Source organism: Falco peregrinus, chromosome 1, assembly GCF_023634155.1.
Source record: "Falco peregrinus isolate bFalPer1 chromosome 1, bFalPer1.pri, whole genome shotgun sequence".
Taxonomy (NCBI): Eukaryota; Metazoa; Chordata; class Aves; order Falconiformes; family Falconidae; genus Falco; species Falco peregrinus.
In genome coordinates, this window is record NC_073721.1 from 19085553 (window position 1) to 19101235 (window position 15683).

The window sequence follows — 15683 nt, forward strand, 5'->3', positions numbered from 1 at the left end:
TCCACTCTGCTTGCCCTTTGAAGAAGGGCTGCTTGGGGTAGATGGGACACTGTGGTGGTGTCCCGTGGGGACTCTAGACCTTGCCCACTCTGTGGGTCCCTGTGGCAGATGCTGCCAAACTTCTAGGGAGGTGACATTACTGTCCATGAGCCTGGCAGTCTCTAGGCTGCAGAGCAACTGAGAACTGGGAAGGCCCATGACCAGGATAGGGAAAAAAACCCACCACCCCACCCTCATATCCCATTTTTGTGAGAGTGCTATGACCATTCATCACAAGGGCCTGAAAGCAGATGTAGGTTTTTCTATACCCCCATCACTGCTGCTCTCAAACAGGCTCCCCTGAGATGTCCTGCTCTCACTGCCTTGTCTAAGATGGATGTAGCTGCGCTGTCCTCAGCCTCTTGCATCTGAGCAGCATTTTGCAAAGGGATGGTCTGCAGACCCATGCAATTACACTTGCAAGGGTCCTCCCCCCCGCCTTGTTTTTTCCCCTCCTCCATCCTCTCTTTTGCTCTCAGAAAACATCTGTTTCCAGATGTTGTTCTTGAGTCTAATAAATGCAACGAAAGACCTCGAGTTAATATATTTACAATAGCTGGAGATGTCGGCTGCTAGTTAATGGCTCGTTCGAGCACACCAAGACCCCCACATTTCCTGAGAGTTAAAAAAGAAAACCAACCCAGAAAGAAAAAGAGAAGTGGGGTGGGATTTTTCTCCCTAGTAATTGGCCTGTAAAGGGGATGTTCTCCTCGGGCAGTTTTGGAGATTGCTGGTGGAATTGAGTGCACGGTCATCTCCATATGGTTGGCTTCAACTTCCAGCTAGTGACAGGAAGGGCATTTTTTAATTTTTAAATTTTTTTTTAATGAAAGGCTCTGCTTAAAATGAAGGTAAGTGAGAAAGGCCTGCTGCTGTTGCCCACCCCTTTCCAGGCCAAACAAAGACTTGCTGTAGATACCTTGCTGGCTTGAACCATGTGTGTGGAAGCAAGAACCTCATCCATGCCCAGCTCTTCCATTTCTGGCCTACCCTGTGTGTGGTGTGGAGGGGTTCATGCCCACAGTACCTACCTGGGGTCAAAGAGGGTTTATGGTCTCTTGCAAGGAACCACATTGTGCCCTGCAAGGAATTCCTGCATGTCATGCCCCTTTGTGAGCTCCGTGTGTCTGTCACAGGGCAGCACTGAACAACCTCTCTGTAAAGCATTTTGCCCACATGCAAATGCCCTTGAGAAGGACAAAGTGCCAGTACCAGCTACATACTGATAAATCTGGAGGCTTCCATACCTGTGTGTAACCATGTCCAGCATGTCAATTGACCCAGTGCCATGTGCTAGATGTGAAACATTTTCTTTCATTGTATAGAGGGGTTCAGCTCTTTAGGAGGTATATTTTGTTTTATATTTGCTCCAGATTTCATTACATGTTTGTGCTGAGGTCCATAACCACCCCGGAGGACCTGTTAGAAGCAGCGGAAGTGTGTGGTAACTGTCCTTGTAAGGCATTGCATCAACCTCCCTGAGGAGAGAGGGATATAACCTCAAGCTCAGCATATTGAGGGCAATCTAGCCTGCTCAAAGAGTCACCGGTCAGTGAAATCACTCCCTTGATTGCAACTGAGCATCTGCTTCTACTTGACCAGTCTCAAGAGTCATGAACTTGAAGGAGGACTGGTTTCAGGCCAGCACCCACCTCCTCTGAGGCTGCCGAGAGAGCTGAAGGTTGGGCTGTGCTCCACTCAAGGAGCAACGAGATGACTCCACGTGCCAGGGCCCGTCTCTGGAGGCAGCTTGTTTGCTGAACAGTGCTGCAGACTCAACATGCGCTGGCTCAGATTTGTAGTTAAATTAGTCCATTTCTATTGGCATGGGATGACAGGGCTCCTTAAGGCCTCACGGATAGAAAAATTACCCTCCTGCACATCTGCAGCTAAGGCTTCCACGTGAAACCTGGCTGAGTGCAGCTCCCCAGCCTACAGCAGCTATGACATACCCCCTAAATGAACTGATCAGCTGGAGAGGGGCTGGTGGGGAGGCAGGAAAAGGTACTTACAGAGTCATTCAGGCGATGCTTGTGTCTGGACAGCAGGATCTCTGTCAGAAATCAGAGAGAAAGAGCAGAGAGCTCTCCCCAGCCAGCATGGGGAAATGAAATGTAGACACCCAACAGATTTCCATTTTCAGCTTAAAGGGTGCATTTTTGTGATTTTAGTGCTTGGGCTGGTATAAAGGGGGGTGGAGGGGTGGGGAGAAGGAGAGAGCTTTTGGTGAAACTATGTATAACACAGGCAAGTAGCTGTAGTCATCAGTAGTTCAACCCCAGTCTTTAAGTAGTGTGCTTCAGAGCTCTCTAGTATGCTCAGCATCCCAGCTGCCAACTGTTACTTCCCTGTGTAGATCTCTGCTTCCCAAACGCTGCACCGTCAGTCTCTAAGCATGTCTCCTTCTTTTACCACTGTCTGCTTATTTGCTACGATGGCAGATAGCATCTTAAGATAGCTCCACGGACCATGTTTCTTCTCTGGCAGAGCCACAGCCTCAGAAACTCCTTTTTACTTCTCAGAGAAATAAGCTGCTAACACAGGCATAGCTGAGAAGAGGCTGAGGAGGAGGTAGGAGACCAGGTTGGCTGTGCCTCTGAACAAAGAGACACCCTGTGTGCATCAGGTCTCTGTGGGTTACATGGTTCTGCCCCACTCATACTTTTGAAAGGCTACAGCCATCAGAGGGGTGTTTTCCATGCATGCCAGAGCAGCAATATGAATTTGAGCAGTGAGATGACAAGAAACCTGCTAAAAGAAATAAAGAAAGGATTTCCTGCCTCGCAGACGCTAAAACCCCATTTCGGGAAGCGAGTGGCTGTGAAAGGCATGAGGCCATTCAAAGAATCAGGGCTGTGTGCTACTGGGCCCTCCAAGGGTTTGTCTGGTGGAGAAGAAACAGCTCATGCTTGCTTTAACCTGCTCCCAGAACGTCTGTTTCTTCCAGCCCTCTGAAACAGAGACCGGGCAAGAGATGAATATGAGTTTTCTCTGCCAGTAATTTCCAGCACAGGCTGCACGCACAATCTTCATTTAAAATGTGTAAATGACAGCGAAAGAGCCACAAGGGAGCTTGATTTTAAGAGACCAATTTGCTGCTTGGGTTTTAATGATTGTGTATCGCAGTGGGCTTTGTGCTGCTTCACTGCTGTGTGCACTCAAGAAGGGGATCAAAGGATGGACAGATGGACAGGCAGGGGCTCAGTAGAGCCTGCATGTCACCCTGGAGGATAAAATATTGCATGTCATACTCGGAAAAATTGGGAGAGGTGGGCCTCCCTTGCTCCTGAAGAACAGAAAGAGGCTTTGTTTCCCAGACGCGTGGCTCAGAGCTGCTCTACGGCACGTATTGGGGAGACTGCTCCCCGCCAAGGGGGTGTTCTGTCCAGCACCTCATGCCTGGGAGGACACGGAGGAGGTGACGGGAAGCTCTGCTTCACTAGAGGGCCTCAGCACATCAGTTCCTCTGGCCGCCCTCGGTGCCCCCCAGGCTCGGTAGGTTGTATGCCCAAACCGAGCCCAAAAGGTTCCCCCCTCGCACTGCAGCTTGCCCGCCTGGGGTGTTGCTCCCTGCTGCCCTTTGCTTGTTTTTTGCAGAGCCCTCAGCTGCCAGGTCTTGTTTCCAGATGTGTCCCTCTGGTTCTCACCCTGCATGGCTGCTCTCTTCAAAATATTGGGGTCAGACTACCCCACTGCTGGTGTCTCAGAGCTGCCCTGGGGTCTGCGCGGGGGACGCGACAGCCTGTTTGTACCATCTTGTAAAATGCCCTTTGGCTGCGGGCAGGAAAGAAAGACGCAGCCTGGTGTGAGCCCAGCCTCTGCTTTACAGTCTCTTTCCTGCCGCTATAAATAACCTTGGCGAGTGTAACTTCAAAGGGAAGGGCTGGCGGCGGAGAGGTGGTTTGGGGACTGAGTGGGACAGGGGCGTCCCGCTGCCTGATCCCACCCTGGTGTTTTGCATAAATAAATAAATCATGCTGCAAGGCAGAGGTGGAGAGAGAGGGTGAGCAGAGGAGGTTACTTTGGGAAGCCGCGCAGCTCGCTCATCCCAGCCCCGTAGTTCGGAGGGAGTGTGTCATGTTACAGGGGAGCCACGATCAGCCAGAGCACAACGTCGCCGGAGCAGCTGAGAATTACCTCTCTCTAATGGGGACTTTCATGTGCGAGCTCCTGGCCAGTTTGCGAAGGAACTGAAATTGGCAGCTTAGAAGGAAACAAAAACCTACCAGCGAACCAAAAGACTGAAACACAGGAGGAAAAAAAAATATCCTGACCAGATTTTTCTTTTTCCTCTCCCACTCTTTGCTGCAGTTGGATCCTTTTTTTCTGCACCCCTTTTATGTGTGTGTGGTTTGTTTTTATTTTTTAACGACACCTCCCTCCCCCCCCATTCACTTTTGTCATTATTGCTGTTGTTTGTCATTTGCTGGCACTGGGATCCCCTTGGACGCTCTTTTTCTATGCCTTCTGGATTGTGCTTCTTGGAGTAGGAGTGAGGCTTTATTTATTCTATTTATTTATTTATTGTTTCTCAGGACAGGGAGGGAATGTTGGAAGAGAAGAGCTGGAAAGGCGTCAGCGAGGCAGCTTTTGACAGGGGGTGCGTGGCTCCCTCCAGGACCAGCGATGGGGAGAGATGCTGCCGCCTCCCTCTCCTGCTGGGCTCAGGGCTGCCTGGTGTCTCCCTGCTTTCTCTGGTGCTGAGCCTCCTGCTGTACTTTCGGACCTCCGATCTGCAGTCCCGGGTGTCCCACTTGGAAGCAGACAGACCCACACAGCTCCCTGCCTGGCTCTCAGCAGACCAAATGGAGACAGCTATTTTGGGACGAGTTGACCAACTGCTTGATGAGGTTGGTATCCTTTCATTTTGTGTGTATGGATTTTAGGCGCATGGATGCTTGCATAGTTGCATTATTTGTTTTTTAACCCCCTTAAAAGTGTATCTCTGCACAAGTGATGCTGCTAAGTTGAATTTCCCATGCCTTCAGGTCCCTCCCGCCTCTTGGATCCACCTGCCATTTGCTTCCCTCTGGCTCAGCCCATGCTGTAGCTGAGCCCCGGCACTTTGCAAAGGGAGAAACCTCATACCTGGTCCTAGCAGGGAGGGAAGAGCCTCCAGCCCTACCCATCTGGTGACAGGTGGCATTGCCTGCTGTAAGAGTTAGAGCTAGAGGTTAAACCTGGGAATTCAGTGTGGGTTTGAGCCCCAGGAGAGTGACAGGCAAGGCATGCTACAGCTGGTGTGGCCGAAGGAGGAAGTAACTGCAAACACACCGATGTCATGATAGGCTTCATTTGCTGCCATGCCAGCCCTGACCTCTTCCGTGGTTCCTGACTGAGGAAAACGAGATACCCTGGCACTGCCAGGATAGTTTCTGGTACTGTCAGAGCATCAGAGCAGAGCATATGGCTGTGCTATGCTTGCTTGAACCCCATCCAAACTCCACCGGAGACAGTGGGCTCTTCCTTTGAGGACAGGGCACAGCTGCTGCTGAAGAAGCCTGAGCTTCAGCAGACCAATAAAGAGGGCACAAAAGTACAGATTTTTGTTGATGACATTTTACTTTGCTGTGCTGATGCTACTGAGGGCTGCCTGGGTACCCCTACCCTGGGCAGGATGAGTATCCTGCAGTATTCCTTGCCTTGTCAGGGCTTTGAAGTGGTTTTGACATGTGTCAGGGAGCAGATGGTGGCTCACATCTCTACAGTCTCCAGGAAGGTCCACACTAACCTGTTCTTACAGCTCTAGGGGAGGCTTAAGGCTGAGTATTCAGGGCTGGGGCCATTTCCACCCATCTCTCTTTTTTTGTGCTTACTCCAGCCTTGGCTAGAGACAGGCTGGAGAGATCCCCAGGGCTAGCCCAAAACCTGTTTGTGTCTTGAAAAGATCTCGTGTGCTGCTGTTGCCAAATGAGGCAAAGAATGGGATGATCAGAGTGACTATTGGGACCTGCCGCAGGGCAGTGCTGCCTGGCACCTGGGGACACCCCCCACCCCAGAACCATCCCCCACCCCCACCCCCGCTGTGTTCTAGGAGCAGAAAAGGTCTGTGGTGAGGAGTTTAAACCTACAGTTGACAGGCTTGGCTACTGTTTATGGGTCTTATGGGAACAGTCCCTGGATCAGCTGGGGTTTGCAGCCAAAAACTGTGAACCTCAAGTCAACAAACTCGTAGGAGCTGAGAAATGTGGTTTTGAATGGTCTCTTTGGATGAGGAATAAGGGGGAGACAGTGTCCATGGAGCAATACCCCACAGAAAAAAGGCTTTTAAGGGAGGTAGAAGTGTTGCAAGTGGCTGGACCTGTGCCTTGTGGTTGCGCCCTTTCACAGGGACTCCTTCCCCAACACTGGGCGGGGGATAATGTGTAGCAGTCCCTTCATTGCTGCTGGCACGAATCTCCAGGGAAGTCACAGTTTATGTCTACCAAGTGATTTGAGACGTGCCACAGGACGCCTCCCGGGAGCAGTGCCCGGGGGCCGGATGGCCCCCTGTGTCCTGCTGGCTCTGCTGGCCGCTGCACCTTTCCGCCTTTTTATAGCCTGGCTTAGCAAGGAAATGAGGCTCTTGTGATGCCCACATGCCCGGCAGCACCTCTGTTCTCTAAGCAGCCCCTCCTGAGCCCCTGGACGTGGTCCCAGCCCCCTTGCAGTCCATGTGGAGAGCAGTCATGGGACAGGAACCACTGCCTGAGGGGCACTTGCTCCCAGGTACTGTCGGGGTTACCAGCTCTCCAATGGGGCACAACTGCAAAAATAGCTTGGAAAAAGGTGATGGAGCCTGTGGAGGAGCAGGGATGCCTGACCCAGGTGTCCTGTCCCTTTATACCTGGGAAGGTGTGCTGCCCATGGGGGAAGGAGGGCTGTGCCCCGTGGGGAGGAGACCGTCCCCAGCTCTGCTGCCTGCTTCAGCTAAAGTCCTAAATCAGCTACTTCAGACCTCCACAGCACAGCCAGAGGCACTGGTGTGGGCCAAGTGGCTTGAGGTTCAGGGAGGGGGTCTGCTGGCAGACAGATGGTGGGGTGGCATATGGGCTTTTGCTTAGGAAAGAAAACCAAATCTCCTGGTCCTTCTTTTCATTAGGTCTGAAGTGGGGCTAAGTTGGATGGGTGTCCTGGACTGGCTGATGAGGGACAAGGATAGGGAAAACCAGGAAAGATAGAGGAGCAGAGGAAGGATGTAGGAATTAAAATGAGGAAAGCAAGAGACAGTGCCTGGTGTGACTGGGGGGAGACGGGCTGTGGCTGGGTTTGCCATGATGGACGTGAAAGTGAAATATTCATTCCCCCCCTGCTCAGACCCTCACTGCTTCTCACTGCCACATCCTCACAGAGTTTCCTGGTGTTCCGACCTTAATGGGTTTCACAGCTGCCAGCTCAGTGTTATCCATCATAAAATAAAATAGCAAAGCTTTAAAGCAACTGGCTTTGCAAAAAGCTGGTCTAAGCCAGGGAGGGATGTGGGAGGTGAGGGCATGGGCACAGGAGCACGTTTCTAGCTTTGGTGGCTGTGAAGATCAGCTGGAGGAACATGAAGAAGGAAAGTCTGCAAGTGCTGACAGAGGAGCTCTAAGTTTATGCTCAAACCCCTTACTGCTCTGTGCTGGAGTGTGCGGTGGCCTCCAGACTGTGCTGTATTTGTGCCCAGAGGTTCCCGAGGGTCTGTGAGCAGCCATGGGGACGCCATGCAGATTGCACTGAAAAGTGCAAAATGCCAAAGTCCTGTTAGGTGCCCATCTTCCAGACAAGCAAATATAAAGCAAACTGGCAGGGAGAGGAGCTGGGTTGGTTTGTTCTAAATGTAAATTTTAAGCCACCTGGTGGGGATGTTTTCCTGGTCTTGCAGCCCAGTTATGGAGCGCCCATGGCTTGCTGTAGCAGTGTTTCCAGCTCGGATCAGGATGAGCGGGGAGAGGGCGGCAGATGCTTTCCCAGAAGCAGCCTGACCAGTGCTGCTTCATTCACTGCTGTGTAAACCTCTGAACAGTGTCAGTGAATACCAGATGGGAATTTTCTACCAGACACAAATTGACTGAGTTTTCCCACAAAAACCTCTGTGTGGAACAGGGCAATACCAGGTAGATCAGGGAGAACTTTAACTCTGTGCAGGAATTCCTCTGCATTTATGGGATACTATAAAATCATACAAAGAGCACAAATAAACTCACTACTGGCATTTGCAGGAGAGGCAAATGTTTTCTTCTTTCCAAAGAAGAAAACACAGTCCTTCCCTGTGCCAGGTAACATTTGGTACTACTTCATTTGCCAAAAGCTCATCAGGGTGGAGAGCGGGATGGATTCAGTGCTGCTACTAGGAAAAAAACCCAGAATCTGTGTGCTTGTAGAGAGAAGTGTGTGTATGTGTAAAACAGCAGTTACCCTGTAAAGTCTGGGGGAAGATCAGCTGTCCCTCTGCACTGCGTTGAATGCGCTCAGGCTCTCAGAGGCTTGTGTTGAGGGTATTTTTTGTGTCTTTAGTGATGCTGAAAGGATTCAGGGACTGTGCCATGGATGGGGAGGGAGCATGGATCCTCACTGCTTTCCCAATAGGCTCATTTACCTGGGACTATTTCCTTACTTATGGAAGCAAAGGAAGGATACCTGAAAACTCCTTTTCCCTCCTGACTTAAAGCTTTTTATTCCTCCTTTTTCTTCAGTGTCTCAAAGCACACTGCTCAATTCTGCTTCCCAGGGTCAGCAAGATTGCTCTAAACATCCACTGCCTCAATCTTTAGCTTAGTGTTTTCCACCCCAAAATCATGAGATCTATTTTTTTTCTTCCAGTTTCTCTGGCAGCTAAGTCCCACTTCATTTCAACTGCTTGCAGTCCTTGAACCTAGATGGTGTTAATTACAGGTTTTTTGCTCTATCAGGGAGGGCTCGCTGTTTGCATTTGCTCTATGCCACATGGTCCTGTGATTCCAGAAGCTGGCCCTTTAAGAAAAAACAGCTAAATTGGAGATAAAACAATAAGAGTTAACAAAACCACCCACCCCTGAAATCCTCTTTATGGTTGTAATAGATTATCTATTTGAGACATGTTTCTTTTAGCTGCTGGAGATAGTGGTGGGAAATGATTTCACCTCCCTGCGTGACTGCAAACAACTACATGTGCTAAAGAGCTATTAATCTGCCCCCTTTGAAGAAGTGCCCTCTCTTTCACCTAATCTCAAGTGCCCATCCAAAATAGACAGGCACTTGCAAGGTTTAGGAGGCCACAGCCATGGTCTTTTAATGTCAGAAGAGGTCTCGCTTTCACTGCTCTGTCCACCCAAGTCAGCCCTGTCCTGTCACGCTAGCAGTGAGTTAACAAAACCCAAGGGAAAAGCCCGTGCTGGCTTTATTGCCCGTTTCCAGCATGTGTTTCAACCCAACTTTTCTGGCATAGCCCTCATGCAGACAGAAGGTTTTTCCGTTTCGGCTCCCCAAATACACAGAGCTGCACAGTCCCCAGGTCAGAGCTGGTCAGCTGTGGCCCCAGTTCTGGCAAAGGCTTTTTCAGCCACCTTCATATGTGTAGGTGTTGCTGCTCTGATGTTTCATCCTCTAGGTGTCCCCCAGTTGAAATAGCAAACCCCAGATCCAAGAAAGGAAATCTTAAACACTAGACTGCCAGAGACCATGTTCTTTTGGTTTTGGTTACAGAAGTCAACCTTGCCCTAAAACGGAAAGATTTTGTTTTGCCTGGGAATTAAAGTTTTCTCTTTGAAAGGCCAGTTTTAGAGGAAAGCCCTTTCTTTTGGCTCTCCTGAGCAAAGCTGACTTCTTGAGTTGGTGGTATTTTGCACATTGGTAATGAAGGAAGCAGAAAAGGCCGGGAATTCATTTTGTTTCACCATCTCAACCTGAAGTTGAACTGAGGTCTCCAGAAGCCAGGACTTTTTCTGTTGCAGTTAGTGTTTGTTTAATAGACTGTGCAGGAAACTGAACTCCAGGCACTCCTAAATTCCTAGTAGGTTTTGCCTCCTGCTGAAGGGGAGCAATCCCACGGCACCACTGCCCTTTGCACTCCCCAGGGATGTGCAGAGTTCCTGGGCTCCAGGGAAGCACTGCGATGGCCAGGGATGGGGAAAATGCCCAATGCCAGTGAGTGCCTGATGGCTGCATGGTACCAGTGCTTGGGGCTGTACCCCCCAGCCCTGCCCAGCAGTATTTGCACCTCCCTCCCAAGGAGCCCCCATCCCTGAGAAGGCTATTTCAGTTGTCTGAGGTGTTTCCACTACCCTGACCTTGCAGATAGTTACGGGGAAATGCTATCGTTTCTGTTCCTCTCCTAGTCATGCTCAAGCCCTGCTGGGTCATCACTTCCCTAGTAAGTCCAGTTATGCTGCTCCTCTCCTCTCCTCGTGTGCCGGCAGAGCAACCCAGCCAAGACCCTCTTGCAGCACACCCTAGCTCTGCCTTCCCCCCTGAGCCATTCCCCCTTGGCCCCTGAGGTCTCTGCGCTTGGTGGGGCAGGGGTCTGTTGCACGTTTCCTTGCAGATTTCTGTCCTGTAAAGGGCCCCACTGCAGCCAGGCTGTTCGGACCCTCTCTGGCTAGGAAATTACTTTCTGCTCCCGCCTGTGTGAACCATCACCCCTTCTCTGTGCTAAGCCCAATTCCCAAACATGGGAACCCCACCCAAATGAGGCAGTCTAGTGTTCAGACATTTTGGTTGGCACATGTGGAGATGGAAATGGGAACGCGTATGTCTACATACCAGTGTGAGTATCCAAATAAAGGCTCCACTGTCTGGTTTGTGCCCATGTTTGACCATTAGCACAAAGCATTTGAAGCCAGGCAGTGCTGCAGGGCAAAGCCATGCCATCTGGGGGTGGCAGCTAGATGGGAAAGTGCCCAAACGCGAAGATTCACATATCTGTGTTTTTAAACTGAGAAGGTAAATACAGATAAAATGCTGTTATGGGAACTGGCAATTCTCCTTGTGTGAAACCCTTTCCTTGCCCTGATATCAAATCAACTCACTATCAAAACATTTCAGCCTACCATGCAAAAAAAAAGCTCTGAAAATATTCAATTTCTAGTCAGTCACAACAACCCTTAGTGATTTTGACTTGCAATAAGGAAGCCAGTCATTTCAAAGTGAAAAATAGAAGTGTTCCAGCCAGTTCTGCCTTCCCTCATTCCAGGCAGAAATATGCTGCTTTAGTTTTTTCCTAAGAGAAATTTTCCCCAGACTCATACCTTCTTGCAGGAAGGTGCTTTTTTACTTGTGCAAATCACATAATTTCTATATGATCCTGGGCATGGGCTTCTGTTGAGCCCAACATCAGGCTATTTCTTTTGAAATTTTGGCCTCAGTTGTGAAGTAGATTGGACAATAATAAGGTGCAACTGGGATGAACAGTTGGGCTTGAGGGTTAGAATGGAAGAGGGAGTGACTCCTTAGTACAGGCATCCTGGCAGTCAGTCTTCTCAAATAATCTCAAATCATTAACCCAGTGCGGTTCACAGGCATTAATGAATAACTTATTTGGATTGATTTGCATTTTCTTCACTAAATCAGTTCTTTTAATAAAGTCTATGAGTGGTGGTGTGGATGCTGTCCCTAAAGCACATTTTGCTCAGGACTTGGGTCAATTTTAATAATGTTTCCAGTGAGGGAAGATGTGGTGGCCTCAGGTGGACTGTTGCCCCTTTAAGAGATTCACAGATGGAGCCAGAGAGCAGGAGACTTACATGCTGGCACTGTATCCAAAAACGCATTGGAAATGCAAATTTTGATGTGATTCCACCTTGTTGAAGCTCTTGATAGGTTTTGTCTTGTTCTATGCTTGAAGAAAAATTCACAGCCTCTGAAGATTTCAGGAAATGCCATTGCTGTTTAATCAGGCCACCTTCAGCCACAGTTTTTCAGTGGGACTATTCTGTCTGTCCAGGTGTCTCCATGAGCATAAGTGTGTGCCACAGAGGAGAAGTGTACCTGCTTCAGATCTCTGTTTTTCATCTGCTGAGTGGGTCTTCTGAAAACATGGCTTTCTCATGAGGACACAGTCACCTCTTTATTCGCCACTGCTGGCTCTTGATTTTGTAATGCCTGTCAGGAGGACCACATTTGGAGGCCATTACGAAACTCCCTCAGCCTGCTTCCAATCAACCCCCACATTTCTAGTTAAAGACTATGATCTTTAATGCCTTTCTTAATTCCCAAACTGTTCTGCTCTGTCTCTCTCATCTCTACTTGGGCAGCACCCCCAGTCCCCCTTTTCCAAGAATTTGAGGCTTTGGTTTCAATGGTATTAATGAATACTTCTGCTCTTTTTTCCTCCCCTGACAGAAATTAAAGTTCCACTTGCCAAGACATAGAGAAGTTCGAGACACACACCAGCGATGCAACTGCCCAGCAGGTAGGCATCTGGGATGGCTAGCACTTTGGAAGGGCCTTTTTTGTCTACATCTTGTTGAAAGCTTTTTTAATGTCATGTGGTATGCGAATGCAAAGTTATGCAGACTTGTGTAACAATGTGCTTGAGGTATAGGAAATCAGTGTCGTGGACATGTGTGTAACATGTCGGGTATGTATGTAAATAGTAACTCTGCATATGGCAGAAATGATAGGAAAAGTGATAGACATCCAGGTGGTCAATAAAAAGAGAAAGAGACATCTAGAGGGCAAATGTTCTCATTAATTTTAGACATCAATTTTGAAGTGAGCAGAACGGCTCTTGGGAGGTGCATGTTTCTTGGCTGATTTGAGAAGGGTTGAGACATTTAGGCTAGACCCAAGACCAGAGCTGAGCTGCTAAATTTTGGTGTGACAAAATGCCTCTGGGGTGGGAAGATTTGAATTCCTTGGCGTTAAACAACTATTTGAGGTATCTTGCAGAATAATAGCCATCCTTCTGTTAAAGTAGCCATTTATCAGGGGGTTGAATGAAGTGGTCACTTGAGGTCCCGCTCATATAACATACAGAAATATTATGGGATTGTTTAATTGCATTATGTTTTAAATCATGCTAATATCAAAAGGCTCTTTCAGACACATCTTCAGAAGTGGTTTCAATACAATAAGTGACAAATTGCTATGGAAAAAACATTTGTGAATGGCATTTCATTCCTTTACTATGAATCATTCAGCCTTCCTTACAGTCTTTTGATGCATCTGACTGTGTAGAAAAAAACAGAGAAGTGCCAGCTACCACTCATATCCAAAGTCGAAGTTTTGGGAGTTTCAATGTGTATATCCAAACTGAGTAGCTGAAGCTTATCTTGAAAAGAAAGAGGCAGGGAAAATTGTGTCTGGATGAGCATCTGAAAGCAGCATCTCCATTTTCTGTGGTTTCTCCTTTTGTTTTTTTTGGTGCCCAATGTGAGCTTTTTGACAGCGTCTGGTGGCATGCGTATCAAAGTGTATTTTAGTATGGTCAACAGTAGGATAACGGTGGATGAAATGATGAAGGGGTCTGTCTTTGCTGTAGGTAATGTTTCAAAATCAGTGTATTTAGACCTGTGTACAGACATAGGAGGGAGAGTTTCTTGTCAGACTAAAATGGATTTGTAGGGTAGCAGCTCATAAAAGCAAGAGGTAAAGCTATACAGGTTTGTGCGGGAAAAGAGATAAAATCCATGATCCAGATTGTAGAACACTGGAAAATGCCTGATTTGACTAGTCCACATCAGGACTTTTGGGCTTTCCTTTTAGTCCCAGTAAGAAACAACAGGAACTACTTTGGTTTAAATTTAAAAATCATTACAAGTGAAATGTGTTCTAAGTATCTCTTCTCCAGTGATCAGATCAAAACTGAGTTCAACTGTTTTTAAGTTTCAACCTTTTCTCTTCAGTGGGAACACAAACCATAGCAGTACTCCATTTTCAAGTTCCTTCCTAGACTTGACATATAAATGCTATAAAACTACAGGAATGATTATTCTCCTGGTGTTTCTGAGCCAGCTTGGAGAAGGAAACTCAGAACTAGAATACAGAGCACAGAAAAAAGATATTCACTGAATTTTGACGTCATCTGAATGTGACCTCCTATGCCACATGTGTGATAGATGAATCACCTGAGTATTTCAGCATCAAGATCATAGTACTTGGTTACAGATACTCACATCCCTTGTGAAGTCTTGGCAGCAGTAAGTGCTGATTTCTCATAACGCTTAGGCATCCATTCATTCTGTTAAGATCATGGTATTTCTGAAGGACAACTTTGATACAGAGAAACAATAATAATAAATGTCTCGTAAAGGCTCAGGCTTCCTTTTTACCAGTCAAACTTGCCTGTCTCCATCAAATATCCTATGGACACAGAAATTGTTTGTAAAAATGTCCTGTACCCTGCTGGCTAATCCATTGAGGGAAATGAAGCTATGGTCCAAAGCTGATGTGGCAGGTGAAGTCTTGGTTAGCTTTGGGCAGTGCTGAAATGAAGGCACATTCAGCCAGCTGTTGTCTCATCTCAGACCCTTTGCTCTGGGGGTGTTTCCCTTTTGTCTCCAGGCTGATGCAATGCAGGCCACCTGAAAGCACTGTCGTGCTGTTTAAACATGCCCGAGACCTTGGGAATACTTTTCCCCAATGCATTTTTTCCCTTGTGTTTAAAATGCCCTAAGGACCAGACATGACCCTTGTGGGAGACCAAGGTATTCAGAAGCACTGAGAAGTATCAAGATGTTGCAAGACTTGGCGCATGCCCATTGCTTCTCGCTGGCCCACTCCACAGCCTATAAACACATCATGTTCCTCAACAAAAATAAATGTTTACCAGAAGTGACATTTGAGTACATCCCTAACTCTGAGCCAGGACCCTGCATGGCAAAGAAGGGGAAAAAGGAAGACAAGTTCATTTACTGGCCTGTTCAGCACGGATGTGAAGGTCCCAGGCAGTGTCACCCATTGCCATAGAAGAGCTTCAGGTCATGGTGGGGTGTTAACGTAAATGGTTTGGAAAAGCCGGGAATAGGGGAGCAAGAAGACTGTGAAGTGTGTGATTGTGCTGTGGCTATCTGAGTGCATGTGATAATGACCATAGAAATAACACAGTCAGGAAAACAGTGCAGCTGTATTTATAGCGAGCGATAAGGAAATACAAGTTTCCTTCGGCTGGGAAGCTGCTACTTCAGATCACTTGGTCTGGGACCGGGTGTGACTACCTGTGAGTGAGATGTCATTCCTTGGCATTGTGCTTTTTGAGTTCAGAGGTCACAGTGGGCTTCTCCAGCAGTGTCTCAGTTCCCTTCAAGAGACAATCTGCGTGATTCCATCCCCACTGTCTGCCAGGATCTGGGATAACTTGGTACAGGTTGGGAAAGAGCCTTGAAGCCTCAGTGGCAGCAATGACTGTACCCAGCTATTCACCACTCCCAGACCCCGTGCCACACTGTGGCCAAGTGGAGATGGGATGCTCAGCACAGGTTTTGATCTGAGGTCATTATATGCTAGGATGAGACTTGAGGAATTTTTCTGGGGCTGAGCAGATGCTGGTGGGACTGTGGGTCTGAATTCTAGGAGCAAACCTCCCTCTATGACTTTTGCTCAGATGTGGGAAATGCTTTTTTTCCATATGGGGTCTGGGTGTGGCTGAGAGCTCGGGAGAGCTACCTGAGGCTGGAGGATCCTTTCATGGCCAACTGACCTCCTTTGATTTCTGCCACGTAATACCAAAATGCTGTGAGGAGAAAGAATTGTGTTTCAGGTTGACAGGA

The 15683-nt window shown here is 48.2% G+C and overlaps 1 long non-coding RNA gene across 1 annotated transcript; it reads left to right on the forward strand.

Moving 5' to 3' along the window:
- The first annotated feature begins 3935 nt into the window (after window positions 1-3935).
- LOC129785787 (uncharacterized) lies at window positions 3936-12406 on the forward strand. Its single transcript, XR_008750022.1, has 3 exons — window positions 3936-4382; window positions 4575-4889; window positions 12316-12406. It is a non-coding gene; the product is annotated as an uncharacterized LOC129785787 (long non-coding RNA).
- The last annotated feature ends 3277 nt before the right edge of the window (window positions 12407-15683 follow it).